This window comes from Cherax quadricarinatus, chromosome 11 (genome assembly GCF_038502225.1).
Source record: "Cherax quadricarinatus isolate ZL_2023a chromosome 11, ASM3850222v1, whole genome shotgun sequence".
NCBI lineage: Eukaryota > Metazoa > Arthropoda > Malacostraca > Decapoda > Parastacidae > Cherax > Cherax quadricarinatus.
This window is the reverse complement of record NC_091302.1, coordinates 4,618,795-4,634,333: the sequence shown is the minus strand read 5'-3', so window position 1 is coordinate 4,634,333 and position 15,539 is coordinate 4,618,795. Positions and strand designations below refer to the sequence as shown.

General features: G+C 40.9%; 1 protein-coding gene across 1 annotated transcript in view; it reads left to right on the top strand.

Annotated features, from left to right (window-relative positions):
- fliI (FLII actin remodeling protein) overlaps positions 1 to 15,539 on the top strand; it is a 140,045-nt gene that overhangs the window by 71,390 nt on the left and 53,116 nt on the right. The window lies entirely within an intron of this gene.

Sequence of the window (15,539 nt, the reverse complement as noted above, 5' to 3'; positions counted from 1 at the left end):
AAAATATGTTGCATGATTGCAGGGATTGTTACCTTCAAGACAGGGCTTAATGCCAAGGAAGGGCTCTTGATATAATGAATTATAGCTACCTTCTTCCTATTATCAAACCTTATTACCCAGTACCCAAGTGCTGCATGACCTGGTAGGTTAAGTGCTTCTCCATAAATATAACAGCAGCAGCTATGCATGCATATTTTTATTCCAGACTAAACAATGGCAATACTCAAATAACCCACACATAGGAGAAAGAAGTGTATGATGATGTTTCGGTCCAGCATGGACCATTATCCAAGACAGACCGAAATGTTGTCATAAGTTTTTTTCTCCTATGTGCAGGTTATTTGTGTATTGTTCCAGTCTTGGTATTGTATATTGTGCCTTCTTGTTTTATCTAGAGCCTCCCTGAAACAATTGTCTTGCCCAGGGAAAATATATCCTGGCATACAGGAGGAAATATCCTGGCATGGAGGGCAAATATCTTGGCATGGACATTGGTCATTTACATTGAAAAAAAGTAATAGGAACAAATTTCGGTCACGATATACAGTATTGGTAACACTGAGTGTTACCAGTTTATGATTATGAATGCACAAAGGTTATCAGACTAAGAATTTTATGAGTAAATATTAGAAAATACTAGAACCTCAAGTACAGTATAACCCCTGTATTCACGGGTGATAATTTCCAAGGACCTGCCATGGATACCGAAACCGCAGATAGTAGTGAACCCTATATATAAGTCATTTTTCAGTTACATTCATACCTATGATAAAGTTTGATTGATAAATTACCCACAATAAGTAGAGAATTGGCACTTTTTCACTGATAAGAAGCACTCCACAGCTAGCATCACTACTTTTGCACTTTTCCATTATTAAGCAAAATTAAGGGGTATTTTTCAGCCATGGTAGACCGTACCTGTGGATACAGGAGTTCTACTGTATGCACATATTTCATGGTGAAGGACGAGCTGTATCGCAGGCAGACGAGTTTGTTTGGGATTTTTGCCAATGTATATACAGTAGGACCGGTTTCCACAGTTTCAGTTATCCACGGTTTACCCTGGCCTGAAAATAACCTTTAATTTTGCTTAATAATGACACTATGATGCAAAAGTAGTGATGGTGACAGTTCTTCAAAGCCTAAGAGAAGTTGTGAAGTGTTTCCCATCAGTAAAAAAGGGCTAATTCTCAACTTATTGTGCTACGATATAACCACAGGATTTACCAGTGCTTTTCAAGGGATGGCAAAATTGCTGTCAAGAAGGAATCAACAGGAAAGAGAGACTTCATTTGTATTGCACATGATCTAAATAAAATTCCTCAGCGAAGCTGGCCTAACTGAGTCAGAATAAAAATGCAGTTTGTACCCACTTCCACAAGTAGTGTTATGAAACCCTACATTTTTTTCATCCAATTATTTTCTGTGAAACCTAATTCTCATTTCCATATTGTCAATTTGGCAGAAGTGATTCTAAGCTGCCCAATCGCTGTCTCATATTTTATATTATTGCAAAACACCTCTAGATCATCATCTTTTTTGCATAAAAAGATATACTTGGAGTATTCCTGGAGAGAGCTTCCGGGGTCAATGCCCCCCACAGCCCAGTCTGTGACCAGGCATCATGGTGGACCAGGGCCTGATCAACCAGGCTGTTACTGCTAGCCGCACACAGCCCAATACACGAACCACAGCTCGGTTGATCAGGTACTGACTTTAGGTGCCTGTCCAGTGCCTGCTTGACGACAGCCAGGGGTCTGTTGGTAATCCCTCTTGTGCATGCTGAGAGGCAGTTGAACAGTCTTGGGGCCCCTCACACTTATTGTGTTGTCTCTTATCATGCTAGTGGCACCCCTGCTTTTTGTTGGGGGGGCATTGCATCGTCTGCCAAGTCTTTTGCTTTTGTAGGGAGCAATATTCATGTGCGAGTTTGATACTAATCCCTCTAGGATTTTCCAAGTGTAATTTTTTTTTTTTAACAAGTTGGCCGTCTCCCACCGAGGCAGGGTGACCCAAAAAAGAAAGAAAATCCCCAAAAAGAAAATGCTTTCATCATCATTCAACACTTTCACCTCACTCACACATAATCACTATTTTTGCAGAGGTGCTCAGAACACAACAGCTTAGAAGCATATACCTATAAAGATACACAACATATCCCTCCAAACTGCTAATATCCTGAACCCCTCCTTTAGAGTACAGGCATTGTACTTCCCATTTCCAAGTGTATATAATCATGTATCTTTCCTGCCTGCATTCTAGGGAGTACAGGTTTAGGAACTTCAAGTGTTCCCAGTAATTGAGGTGCTTTATTGCAGTTGTGTACCATGAAAGTTCCCTGTACATTTTCTAGGTCAGCAATTTCACCTGCCTTGAAAGGTGCTGTTAGTGTGCAGCAATATTCCAACCTAGATAGAACAAGCAACCTGAAGAGTGTCATCATGGGCTTGGCAACCCTGGTTTTGAAGGTTCTCATTATCCATCCTGTCATTTTTCTAGTAGATGGGATTGATAAAATGTTATGGCCCTTGAAGGTGAGATCCTCTGACATGATCACTCCCAGGTCTTTGACTTTAATTTTTTGCTCTATTGTGTGGGTGGAATTTGTTTTATACTCCGATGAAGTTTTAATTTCCTCACGTTTTCCATATTGGAATAATTTAAATTTCTCATCATTGAACTTCATATTATTTTCTGCAGCCCATTTAAAGATATGGTTGATGTTCACCTGGAGTCTTGCAGTGTCTTCAATGGAGGACATTGTCATGCAAATCTGGGTGTCATCTGCAAAGGAAGACATGGCTCTATGGCTTATATCCCTGTCTATGTCCGATATGAGGATGAGGAACAAGATGGGAGCGAGTACTGTGCCTTGCAGAAAAGTGCTTTTCATCGTAGCTGCCTCAGACTTTATTCTGTTGACTACTACTCTTTGTGTTCTATTTATTAGGAAATTATAGATCCATCTACCAACTTTTCCTGTTATTCCTTTATCACACATTTTGTGTGCTATTGCACCATGGTCACACTTACTTCTTTCTTCTTTCAACGCACCGGCAGTATCCCACTGAGGTGGGGTGGCCCAAAAGGAAAAACGAAAGCTTCTCCTTTTACATTTAGTAATATATACAGGAGAAGGGATTACTAGCTCCTTGCTCCCGGCATTTTAGTTGCCTCTTACAACACGCATGGCTTACGGAGGGAGAATTCTGTTCCACTTCCCCATGGAGATAAGAGGAAATAAACAAGAACAAGAACTAGAAAGAAAATAGAAGAAAACCCAGAGGGGTGTGTATATATATGCTTGTATATGTATGTGTAGTGTGACCTAAGTGTAAGAAGAAGTAGCAAGACTTACCTGTAATCTTGCATATTTATGAGACAGACAAAAGACACCAGCAATCCTACCATCATGTAAAACAATTACAGGCTTTTGTTTTACACTCACTTGGCAGAATGGTAGTACCCCCCTGGATCGTTGCTGTCTACCAACCTACTACCTACATGGTCACACTTGTCTGTGTATATTACATCTGCATTCTGTTTGTCTTCTAGAGCATCCAGGACCTTGTCATAGTGGTCCAGTAGTTGGAACAGACAGGAGCGTCCTGCTCTAAATCCATGCTGCCCTGGGTTGTGTAACTGATGGGTATCTAGATGGGTGGTGATCTTGCTTCTTAGAGCCCTTTCAAAGATTTTTATGATATGGGACGTTAGCACTATCAGTCTGTAGTTCTTTGCTATTGCTTTACTTCCCCCTTTGTGGAGTGGGGCTATGTCTTTTGTTTTTAGTAACTGTCGGACATTCCCTGTGTCCATGCTCCCTCTCCATAGGATGGTAAGAGCACTTGATAGGGGCTTCTTGCAGTTCTTGATGAACACGGAGTTCCATGAGTCTGAGCCTGGGGCAGAGTGCATGGGCATGTCATTTATCACCTTTTCGAAGTCATTTGGCATCAGGATAATATCAGATAGGTGTGTGTCTACCAAATTCTGTCTCTCTCTCAGAAAAAATTCATTTAGGTCTTCAACTCTCAGTCTGGTTAGTGGCTCTCTAAAAACCAAGTCATATTGGGATTTGAGTAGCTTACTCATTTCTTTGCTGTCACCTGTGTAGGGCCCATCCCGTTTAAGTAGGGACCCAATACTGGATGTTGTTCTTAACTTTGATTTGCAATAAGAAAAAAATACTTTGGGTTTCTTTCAATTTCATTTATGGGTTTTAGTTCTTCCTGCATTTCTTGAGTCCTGTAAGATTCCTTTAGCTTTAGTTCGATGTTTTTTATTTCTCTGACCAGCATTTCCCTACGTATTGCAGATACAGTGGACCCCCGCTTAACGATCACCTCCGAATGCGACCAATTATGTAAGTGTATTTATGTAAGTGCGTTTGTACGTGTATGTTCGGGGGTCTGAAATGGACTAATCTACTTCACAATATTTCTTATGGGAAAAAATTCGGTCAGTAATGGCACCTGAACATACTTCTGGAGTGAAAAAAGTTCGTTAACCGGGGGTCCACTGTATATTGGCCTCTTGTAGCCGCTCTGTTATTCTTTGCCTTCGCCTGTAAAGGGAGCACCTTTCTCTTTCTAGTTTACATCTTCTCCTTTTCCTTAAGGGAATATGCCTTGAGCATACCTCAAGTGCCACAGAGTTAATTTGTTCTAGACATATGTTAGGATTCATATTGCTTAGGCTATATTCCCAGTTTATATCATTTAGGACTTGGTTTACTAGGTCCCACCTTATGTTTTTCTTATTGAAGTTGAATTTGGTGAAGGCTCCCTTGTGACTGATCGCATTTTGTCAGTCTGGGGCTCCCCGCATACATGTCTGGACTTCTATTATGTTGTGAACTGAGTAATTGCTTTTGATATGATGACATTTAATATCAAATCATCATTGTTAGTGAAGATGAGGTCCAGCGTATTCTATTTTTTTATGTACAGTGGGCCCTCGCATACCGTTGGCATCACATAACATTAAATCCCCATACCGATACATTTTATCGCTAAAATTTTGCCTCGCATACCGCTAAAAAACTCGCTCAACGCTATTCGTCCGAGACGCGTCTAATGTGCGGCCTGAGCCAGCCTCACATGTTCCGCTGGTGGCATTGTTTACCAGCCAGCCTTCGTGGTAACATCCAAGCATACAATCGGAACATTTCATATTATTACAGCGTTTTTGGTGATTTCATCTGCAAAATAAGTGACCATGGGCCCCAAGAAAGCTTCTAGTGCCAACCCTACAGGAATAAGGGTGAGAATTACTAGAGAGATGAAGAAAGAGATCATTGGTAAGTATGAAAATGGAGTACGTGTCTCCGAGCTGGCCAGGTTGTATAGTAAACCCCAATCAACCATCGCTACTATTGTGTCCAAGAAAACGGCAATCAAGGAAGCTGTTCTTGCCAAAGGTTCAACTGTGTTTTCGAAACAGAGATCGCAAGTGATAGAAGATGTTGAGAGACTCTTATTGGTGTGGATAAACGAAAAACAGATAGCAGGAGATAGCATCTCTCAAGCGATCATAAGTGAAAAGGCTAGGAAGTTGCATCAGGATTTAATTAGAAAAATGCCTGCAACTAGTGATGATGTGAGTGAATTTAAGGCCAGCAAAAGTTGGTTTGAGAGATTTAAGAAGCGTAGTGGCATACATAGTGTGATAAGGCATGGTGAGGCTGCCAGTTCGGACCACAAAGCAGCTGAAAAATATGTGCAGGAATTCAAGGAGTACATAGACAGTGAAGGACTGAAACCTGAACAATTGTTTAATTGTGATGAAACAGGCCTGTTTTGGAAGAAAATGCTAAGCAGGACCTACATTACTCAGGAGGAAAAGGCACTCCCAGGACATAAGCCTATGAAAGACAGGCTTACTCTTCTTATGTGTGCCAATGCTAGTGGTGATTGCAAAGTGAAGCCTTTATTAGTGTATCACTCTGAAACTCCCAGATCGTTCAGGCAAAAGAATATCCTCAAGGCTAATTTGTGTGTGCTGTGGAGGGCAAACAGTAAGGCATGGGTCACTAGGGACTTTTTCTATGACTGGTTACACCAAGCATTTGCCCCCAATGTGAAAAATTACCTAACTGAAAAGAAATTAGACTTTAAGTGCCTCCTGGTGTTAGACAATGCCCCTGGTCATCTTACAGACTTGGCAGAGCGACTTTGTGGGGACATGAGCTTCATTAAGGTCAAGTTTTTGCCTCCTAATACCATTCCTCTCGTGTAGCCCATGGACCAGCAGGTTATTGCAAACTTCAAAAATCTGTACACAAAAGCTCTGTTTGAACGGTGCTTTGTAGTGACCTCAGAAACTCAATTGACTCTAAGAGAGTTTTGGAGAGATCACTTTAATATCCTCAATTGTGTGAACCTTATAGGTAAGGCTTGGGAGGGAGTGACTAAGAGGACCTTGAACTCTGCTTGGGAGAAACTGTGGCCAGAATGTGTAGACCAAAAGGATTTTGAAGGGTTTGAGGCTAACCCTGGGAATCCTATGCTAGTTGAGGAATCCATTGTGGCATTGGGAAAGTCCTTGGGGTTGGAGGTTAGTGGGGATGATGTGGAAGAGTTGGTGGAGGAGGACAATGAAGAACTAACCACTGATGAGCTGCTAGATCATCTTCATCAGCCTTAGGCCACACCTGAGGAAACTGCTTCGGAGAAGGGGAGAGAGAAATTGAAGAAGTTGTCTACTTCAAAGATTAAGGAAATTTGTGCAATGTGGCTTAAAGTGCAAACCTTTATGGATGAAAATCACCCTCAGACAGCTGTTGCAAGCCGTGCTGGTGACTATTACACTGGCAATGTTGTGAACCACTTCAGGAAAGTCATAAAGGAACGAGAGGTACGGACCTCTATGGACAGATATGTTGTGCGACAGAAGTCCAGTGACTCTGAAGCTGGTCCTAGTGGCATTAAAAGAAGAAGGGAAGTAACCCCGGAAAAGGACTTGACACCTCAAGTCTTAATGGAAGGGGATTCCCCTTCTAAACACTAAGACCATCAACACACTCCCCTCCTCCCATCCCATCAATCATCACCAGATCTTCAATAAAGGCAAGTGTCATGTAACTGTGCATGTCTTCTTCAGTTTGTGTGTATTAAAATTAATATTTCATGTGGTAAAAAATTTTTTTTTTCATACTTTTGGATGTCAGGAACGGATTAATTTGATTTCCATTATTTCTTATGGGGAAAATTCATTCGCATAACGATAATTTCGCATAACATTGAGCTCTCAGGAACGGATTAATAGCGCTATGCGAGGGTCCACTGTATTTGTAAATATCTTTTGCAGTCCTCCATTAGTGCAGTCTATATATTTAGTGCAATACAGTCCAGCATTAAATACTACTGTTTTAAAAACCCCCCTTTTTGTTTACTGTCTAGCATAAGTACAAAAACTGTTAAGTGTTATTGATATACCTAGTTTTAATAGTTCATTATATTTTATTACTAATCATACAATTTTTTTTAGTGTTATTACTTGCCTAAATTTTGTGCTTTATGTCAAATCTTACTATTTAAATTTTTATCTAAGACCATTTTTACTATCTTTTCACTTTATATTTTTCTATTATTGTTACTTGTTTAGTATCTATGTAATCTGTAGAATGGTTCATTTGCTACCTATACTTTGTACTGCTTATATAAGCTCTCATATCACCTCCAGTGCAATATTGATTCCAGACAGTTGTGCAGTTTTGATTTACTACTTGTCATAGACATTATATTAACAGGTAGTAGTATCTTTATACTATTTATACATAGTTAATCTTGCATTAGTCATATGATAGCAAACATCGATCCTGACATTAACCTTTTATTAAATGACACACATGATCCTAACAGCAGTTGCCTTTATTACACTGCTAGTCAGGCTAAGACACTACTCAGTGCCAACAGTAACACAGCTGTATTCAATTATAATGTCGGATCACTAAGCAAGCACTTTGATGACCTCCAAGCACTACTCTGTTCTCGAAATGTCTCTCATAACTCTCACTGAAACATGGCTAAAACATGATATTACAAACTTCTATTCCATACCTGGCTACACAGCCATACACAATTGTAGGCCAGATGAATTAGGAGGTGGAATGGCTATATACTACTCTGGTGAACTAGAGTTTATAAATTCTATTTGCACAAGGGATGAACATGGTGAATATACATTTGCTAAATTTAAATTCAAAGACCTTACAAAACCTCTTACAGTTGGAGCAATTTATAGAGTTCCTCCAATATTTACTCTTTTAGTGAAATCCTAAGAAACATAATAACTAGTGCATAAATGAACAGACACCACCTAATACTTACAGGGGACTTCAACATAAATCTCATCCATGACCATGATCCATAAGTGACTGAATTCACAAACACTATGAACAGCTGCTTGCTTCTACTAGCAATAACAAAACCTACAAGAATCGCCAAAACAAACACCCCATTACTAGACCATATCTGGACAAACACTGTATCCCCATTAAAAGCAGGCATAATCACAGATAACACCACTGACCACTATCCCATCTTTCTCATAACCAACTTGTGTAAATTGCCCCAGGACACAACTAAGATCACATTCCGACTACATGACGAGTCATCTGTTAATAACTTTATTTCAGCATTAAGTGACATTGACTGGCAAATTGAGCTAGCAGACAACTTTGATATTGATGAATGTGTTAATATTTTTTTTCAAAAAACCCAAAACCTCTATAACATGCATTGCCCAATAAAAACTAAGCAGATCACAGCAAAGAGACTAAACAGCCCCTGGCTTACAAACAGCATCCTCAAATCTATTGATAAAAAACATCTGTATGAAAAACAGTACAGAATGGGTCTAATAACAAAGGATCTTACAAAAAGGTTACTCATCAGTACTAACCAATCTAATAAGGATTTTCAAAAAACTGTATTATGAAAATAGATTTCATGACATAAAAGGTGATATGAAAAAGACCTGGAAAACCTTACCTGAAATTCTACCATCTAAAAAGCTGTCACAAAACAGAATGGTTAACTTAACCAAACCAGAAAACCCTCTCCTTCAGCCAACTGATACTGCCAACAAACTTAATGTCTTTTTCTCTACCATAGGAACAAAACTTTTATCCCTTTATATAAAGGGAAAGGGGACAAAAGAGACTGTAAAAATTATAGAGGAATAAGCTTACTGAGTATACCAGGAAAAGTGTACGGTAGGGTTATAATTGAAAGAATTAGAGGTAAGACAGAATGTAGGATTGCGGATGAGCAAGGAGGTTTTAGAGTGGGTAGGGGATGTGTAGATCAGGTGTTTACATTGAAGCATATATGTGAACAGTATTTAGATAAAGATAGGGAAGTTTTTATTGCATTTATGGATTTAGAAAAGGCATATGATAGAGTGGATAGAGGAGCAATGTGGCAGATGTTGCAAGTATATGGAATAGGTGGTAAGTTATTAAATGCTGTAAAGAGTTTTTATGAGGATAGTGAGGCTCAGGTTAGGGTGTGTAGAAGAGAGGGAGACTACTTCCCGGTAAAAGTAGGTCTTAGACAGGGATGTGTAATGTCACCATGGTTGTTTAATATATTTATAGATGGGGTTGTAAAGGAAGTAAATGCTAGGGTGTTTGGGAGAGGGGTGGGATTAAATTATGGGGAATCAAATTCAAAATGGGAATTGACACAGTTACTTTTTGCTGATGATACTGTGCTTATGGGAGATTCTAAAGAAAAATTGCAAAGGTTAGTGGATGAGTTTGGGAATGTGTGTAAAGGTAGAAAGTTGAAAGTGAACATAGAAAAGAGTAAGGTGATGAGGGTGTCAAATGATTTAGATAAAGAAAAATTGGATATCAAATTGGGGAGGAGGAGTATGGAAGAAGTGAATGTTTTCAGATACTTGGGAGTTGACGTGTCGGCGGATGGATTTATGAAGGATGAGGTTAATCATAGAATTGATGAGGGAAAAAAGGTGAGTGGTGCGTTGAGGTATATGTGGAGTCAAAAAACGTTATCTATGGAGGCAAAGAAGGGAATGTATGAAAGTATAGTAGTACCAACACTCTTATATGGGTGTGAAGCTTGGGTGGTAAATGCAGCAGCGAGGAGACGGTTGGAGGCAGCGGAGATGTCCTGTTTAAGGGCAATGTGTGGTGTAAATATTATGCAGAAAATTCGGAGTGTGGAAATTAGGAGAAGGTGTGGAGTTAATAAAAGTATTAGTCAGAGGGCAGAAGAGGGGTTGTTGAGGTGGTTTGGTCATTTAGAGAGAATGGATCACAGTAGAATGACATGGAAAGCATATAAATCTATAGGGGAAGGAAGGCGGGGTAGGGGTCGTCCTCGAAAGGGTTGGAGAGAGGGGGTAAAGGAGGTTTTGTGGGTAAGGGGCTTGGACTTCCAGCAAGCGTGCGTGAGCGTGGTTTATGCTTCTAGACTGTTGTATTCTGGGCACCTCTGCAAAAACAGTGATAATGTGCGAGTGTGGTGAAAGTGTTGAATGATGATGAAAGTATTTTCTTTTTGGGGATTTTCTTTCTTTTTTGGGTCACCCTGCCCCGGTGGGAGACGGCCGACTTGTTGAAAAAAAAAAAAAAAAAAAAAAAAGGAACAAAACTAGCAAGTAAAATCCCAAGCTCAGAGTCACCCCGATCCTCAAAGGAGGTGATCCAACTGAATTGAACATCTATAGGCCTATATCAAGCCTGCCCCTAGTATCTAAAATCTTCGAGAAATTAATTCACAAACAAGTCTATTCCTACTTTGTATCCCACAACATACTCAACCCTTGTCAATTTGGGTTCAGACCGAGAAAAAGTACTAATGATGCTATTATACATATGCTTGAACTAATATATTCTGCACGTGAGAAAAATGAATTTCCCCTGGGACTTTTCATAGACTTACGAAAAGCTTTTGATACAGTTGACCATGACCTTTTGCATCAAAAACTTGAACATTATGGGGTCAGAGGACACCCCCTCGATTACCTAAAATCTTATCTTAACAGTAGAACCCAGTATGTATACACAAATGGAGCCAGCTCCACTACACAACCTATTCTTGTTGGAGTCCCACAGGGGAGTGTCCTTTGCCCACTTCTCTTTCTCATTTACATCAATGACCTACCAAATGCATCTAATCTCCTTAAAACCATTTTATTTGCAGATGACACAACTTATGTCTTCTCTCACCCAAACTCAACCATACTAACAGACACTGTAAATGCTGAACTGCTAAAAATAGCTACTTGGATGATTGCCAACAAACTTACTCTCAATATAGACTAAACCTACTTCATGCTCTTTGGAAACAGAGCTTCAAGTGTACAGCTAAACATATTGATAAATGGTTCACCTATTTGTAGACACACAGAGGGCAAATTTCTAGGTCTCCACCTTGACTGAAGTCTCAAATTTCAGACACACATACAGCAAATTTCCAAGAAAATCTCCAAAATAGCAGGCATTCTTTCAAGGATACGATACTAGATACCCCAGTCAGCACTTCTAGCTTTGTACCACTCTCATTTACCCCTACCTCATCTATGGTATTTGTGCATGGGGCTCAACCACAGCAAATCACCTTAAGCCTTTAATAACCCAACAGAAATCTGCAGCGTGATTGATTACTAACTCCTGCATTAGACAACACTCCACCTCTTTTCAAGAGTCTTAATTTGCTTAATATACAAAACATCCACACTTATTATTGTGCCTACTACATACACAGAACACTATACTCAAATGTAAAGCCTCTTCTCAAACTCCTCCTTGATAGCTATAACAGAACACACAACCATAATATGAGACACAAATCACTCTTCGATAACCATCTCTCCATATGCAAAAATCCTATGCATGTAAAAGGCCTGAAGACCTGGAATTCATTGCCAGAACACACTAAAGGATCCCTGTCTGCAAATCAGTTTAAGGCCCTACTAAAAAATCACATCACCCAAAATTAACCAGACAAACCGTACCTAATAACTACCAGCTACTCAAAAGCTACTCATATTGTGCTGATGAATGCTCAACCACTTACTCACTACATTGGAACCTCTACTTACGAGTTTAATCCGTTCCGTGACCTTGCTCGCATCTGGATTTACTCGTTTGCAGAGTCAATTTTCCTCATTTAAATTAATTGAAATGGAATTAATCCGTTCCAGTGGAATTCCAGGCACGAAGAAATACTTCACTAATTTCTCTAATATCATAAGAATATAAGAAAGCAGGAGCACTGCAGCAGGCCTCTTAGCCCATACTAGGCAGGTCCTTCACAATCCACCCCACTAACAGAATATTTGCCCAACTCAGTTTTCAGTTCTACCCAAGGAATAAGCTTTGATAATTCTGTTAACTCATGCGCAAGTCCCACTCAAATCCAACCCCGTTCACTCATGTATTTCTTTCTTTCTTTCTTTCTTTCTTTCTTTCAACACACCGGCCGTATCCCACCGAGGCGGGGTGGCCCAAAAAGGAAAACAAAAGTTTCTCCTTTTACATTTAGTAATATATACAGGAGAAGGGGTTACTAGCCCCTTGCTCCTGGCATTTTAGTCGCCTCTTACAACACGCATGGCTTACGGAGGAAGAATTCTGTTCCACTTCCCCATGGAGGTAAGAGGAAATAAACAAGAACAAAAACTAGTAAGAAAATAGAAGAAAACCCAGAGGGGTGTGTATATATATGCTTGTACATGTATGTGTAGTGTGACCTAAGTGTAAGTAGAAGTAGCAAGACATACCTGAAACCTTGCATGTTCATGAGACAGAAAAATGGACACCAGCAATCCTACCATCATGTAAAACAATTACAGGCTTTCGTTTTACACTCACTTGGCAGGACGGTAGTACCTCATGTATTTCTCCAACCTAAATTTGAAACTACCCAAGGTCTTAGCCTCAATAACCTTACTAGGCAGACTGTTCTACTCTTCAACTACCCTATTTCCAAACCAATACTTTCCTATATCTTTTCTAAATCTAAACTTGTCTAATTTGAATCCATTATTGTGGGTTCTCTCTTGGAGAGATATCCTCAAGACCTCATTTATATCCCCTTTATTAATACCCATCTTCCACTCGTACACTTCGATCATGTCTCCCCTCATTCTTCGCCTTACAAATGAATGTAATTTAAGGGACTTCAATCTCTCTTCATACGGAAGATTTTTTAATGCAATGAATTAATTTTGTCATTCGTAGCTGACTGTTTTCTAACGAATTTATATCCATTCTGTAAAATGAAGACCAGAACTGAACTGCATAATCTAGGTGAGGCCTCACTAATGACGTATAAAGCTGAAGTATAACCGCTGGACTTCTGTTGCTTACACTTCTTGATATAAATCCCAGCAATCTATTTGTCTTATTACGCACACTTTGGCACTGTTGTCTTGGTTTAAGGTTGCTGCTTACCATAACCCCCAAATCCTTTTTGCGCTCTGTATGGCCAAGTTCAGCATTGTTAAGCTGGTAGGTGCTAGGGTTGTAAACATTTTCAAGCTTTAGAACTTTACATTTATCTACATTAAACCGCATCTTCCACTTTTCTGACCACGAATTGAGTTTGTCTAAATCCTCCTGAAATTCCAAGACATCAACGTCTGAATCGATTATCCTATCTATCTTTGTGTCATCAGCAAATTTGCTCATGTCACTAGTAATTCCCTCATCAAGGTCATTTGTACATATTACAAACAACAATGGGCCTAAAACTGATCCCTGTGGAATGCCACTTGTTACAGATCCCCACTCAGATTTAACCCCATTTATGCACACTCTCTTCAAAGTTCCTCTTCAAGGGGGGCTCCTTGGCGTGGTGAAGAGGCTCTTGGTCTGAGGAATTAGCCCTGTCGGTCTTCTTCCTCAGACCGAACCTAATTACCCCCCATTCTCCCCTCCCCTATCCCATCCTCCCCTTTTTCCATTCCTCCTCCTCACCCCTCCCTTTTGCCCTTCCTCTTTTTGGCCTTTGGGATTTCTCCCACAGGCGCGCTAGTTCCTAGGTAGGGGAAAGGACACTGGGGTCCATCCCATTCCGTTGAGGTTCTTGGCGGTGGCGTAGTTTGCCGTGGAATCTGGATTGCCTGGGGATGTCCCGATCCCTCTCCGGTATCCCGGAGTAGCTTTGGGTGTCTTTCGGGCGACGGGTGTATCTCTGGAAGCCACCTTTCGGATTCCGGGGGTGGTGGCCGAAGGAGGTATGCTTTGTGGCGGATATCCAGCCGCCCTCTCTTTTGTCCACTGAGGTAGCTCAGCAGATGTGAGGTTGCTATCCCGGATTGCTGGTTTACTGGCATGAAGGGTAGGGTATGGCACGGGTTCCATGCTGCATCTGCGCTACTAGCGGTGCTGAGGTCCTCTTGGGCGCGGAGGGAGATTTCCGGCCCTTTCATTCCTCCTGGGAACTATTCCTCCCCGCTCCCCCCTTTTTTTATTCTTTTTTTTATTTTTATTTTTTTTCTTCTTTCTTTTTTTTTCTTAAAAACAAAAAGCAAAGGAGTAACCTAACCATGGCAGCCCTAGTCCATGAACCCACTACCCCCGGGCCCCTTCTTGATACCGCACCCCATTCTGACCCTGCCTTGTGTTTAGACCACTCTTCGGACACTCCTGATGCCCCTGTACCTCTTGCTGGTGCTGTTTCCTCACCCGCTTCAGGTACCGGGGCTTCGACTGACTCCTTCGATTTGTCTGAACTCCGCTCTCCTTTGACTATGCTTCCGGCTTCTCCCTCTACGGTACGGCAATTTTCGAATCGCCCGCCCATTTCACGCCGGACCAACACCGGTCCTACTCCTAAATGCCAACGTCAATCTCCTGATGATGCTCCTTCATTACCTCCCCATTCTACTCGGAAAAGATCGACACGTCAAGCACTCCCTCTCCACGCTCAGTTTCGGACCACACAATGGACTAAATTCTTTACTTTAAGACCGACTTCTTCTTCTGCCTACCTTTCTGACCATAGTATTGGCAAAGCGCTCCTGCGTCATGTTGGTAGAGATATTTCATTTCATGCTCTCAAGAGCGGTATGCACATCGTCACTGTCCAGAATGCTACCCAAGCTCATGATCTTTCTCTCCTTTCGAATATCGATACTACTCCTATCACTATTGAAAAACATCTTTCTCTCAATTCTTGTAGTGGTACTGTCATTCTGCCCCATACCATAGTCCAACAGAATTTCCAGTCATGTGGCCATGACATTTTTGAACAGCTGGAACTCCAGGATCTCCCAATCCTCAAAGTAGACACTTATGTCCTTCCTGCCCGGGGGCAGAGACGTTACCCTTGCAATGTGGCTCGTTTAACTTTTGACAGCCGAGAACTCCCGTCCTCTGTATATGTCGCAGGACATCGGTTACAAGTTCGAAAGTTGATACCTACACCGCAACAATGTAGAAATTGCTGGCGTTTTGGTCACCCAGTGAAATATTGCAGATCTATGGCCGAATGCCCAGTCTGTGGTGCCGACGACCATTCTAATACATCTTGCAGTCAACCTCCATCTTGCCTTAA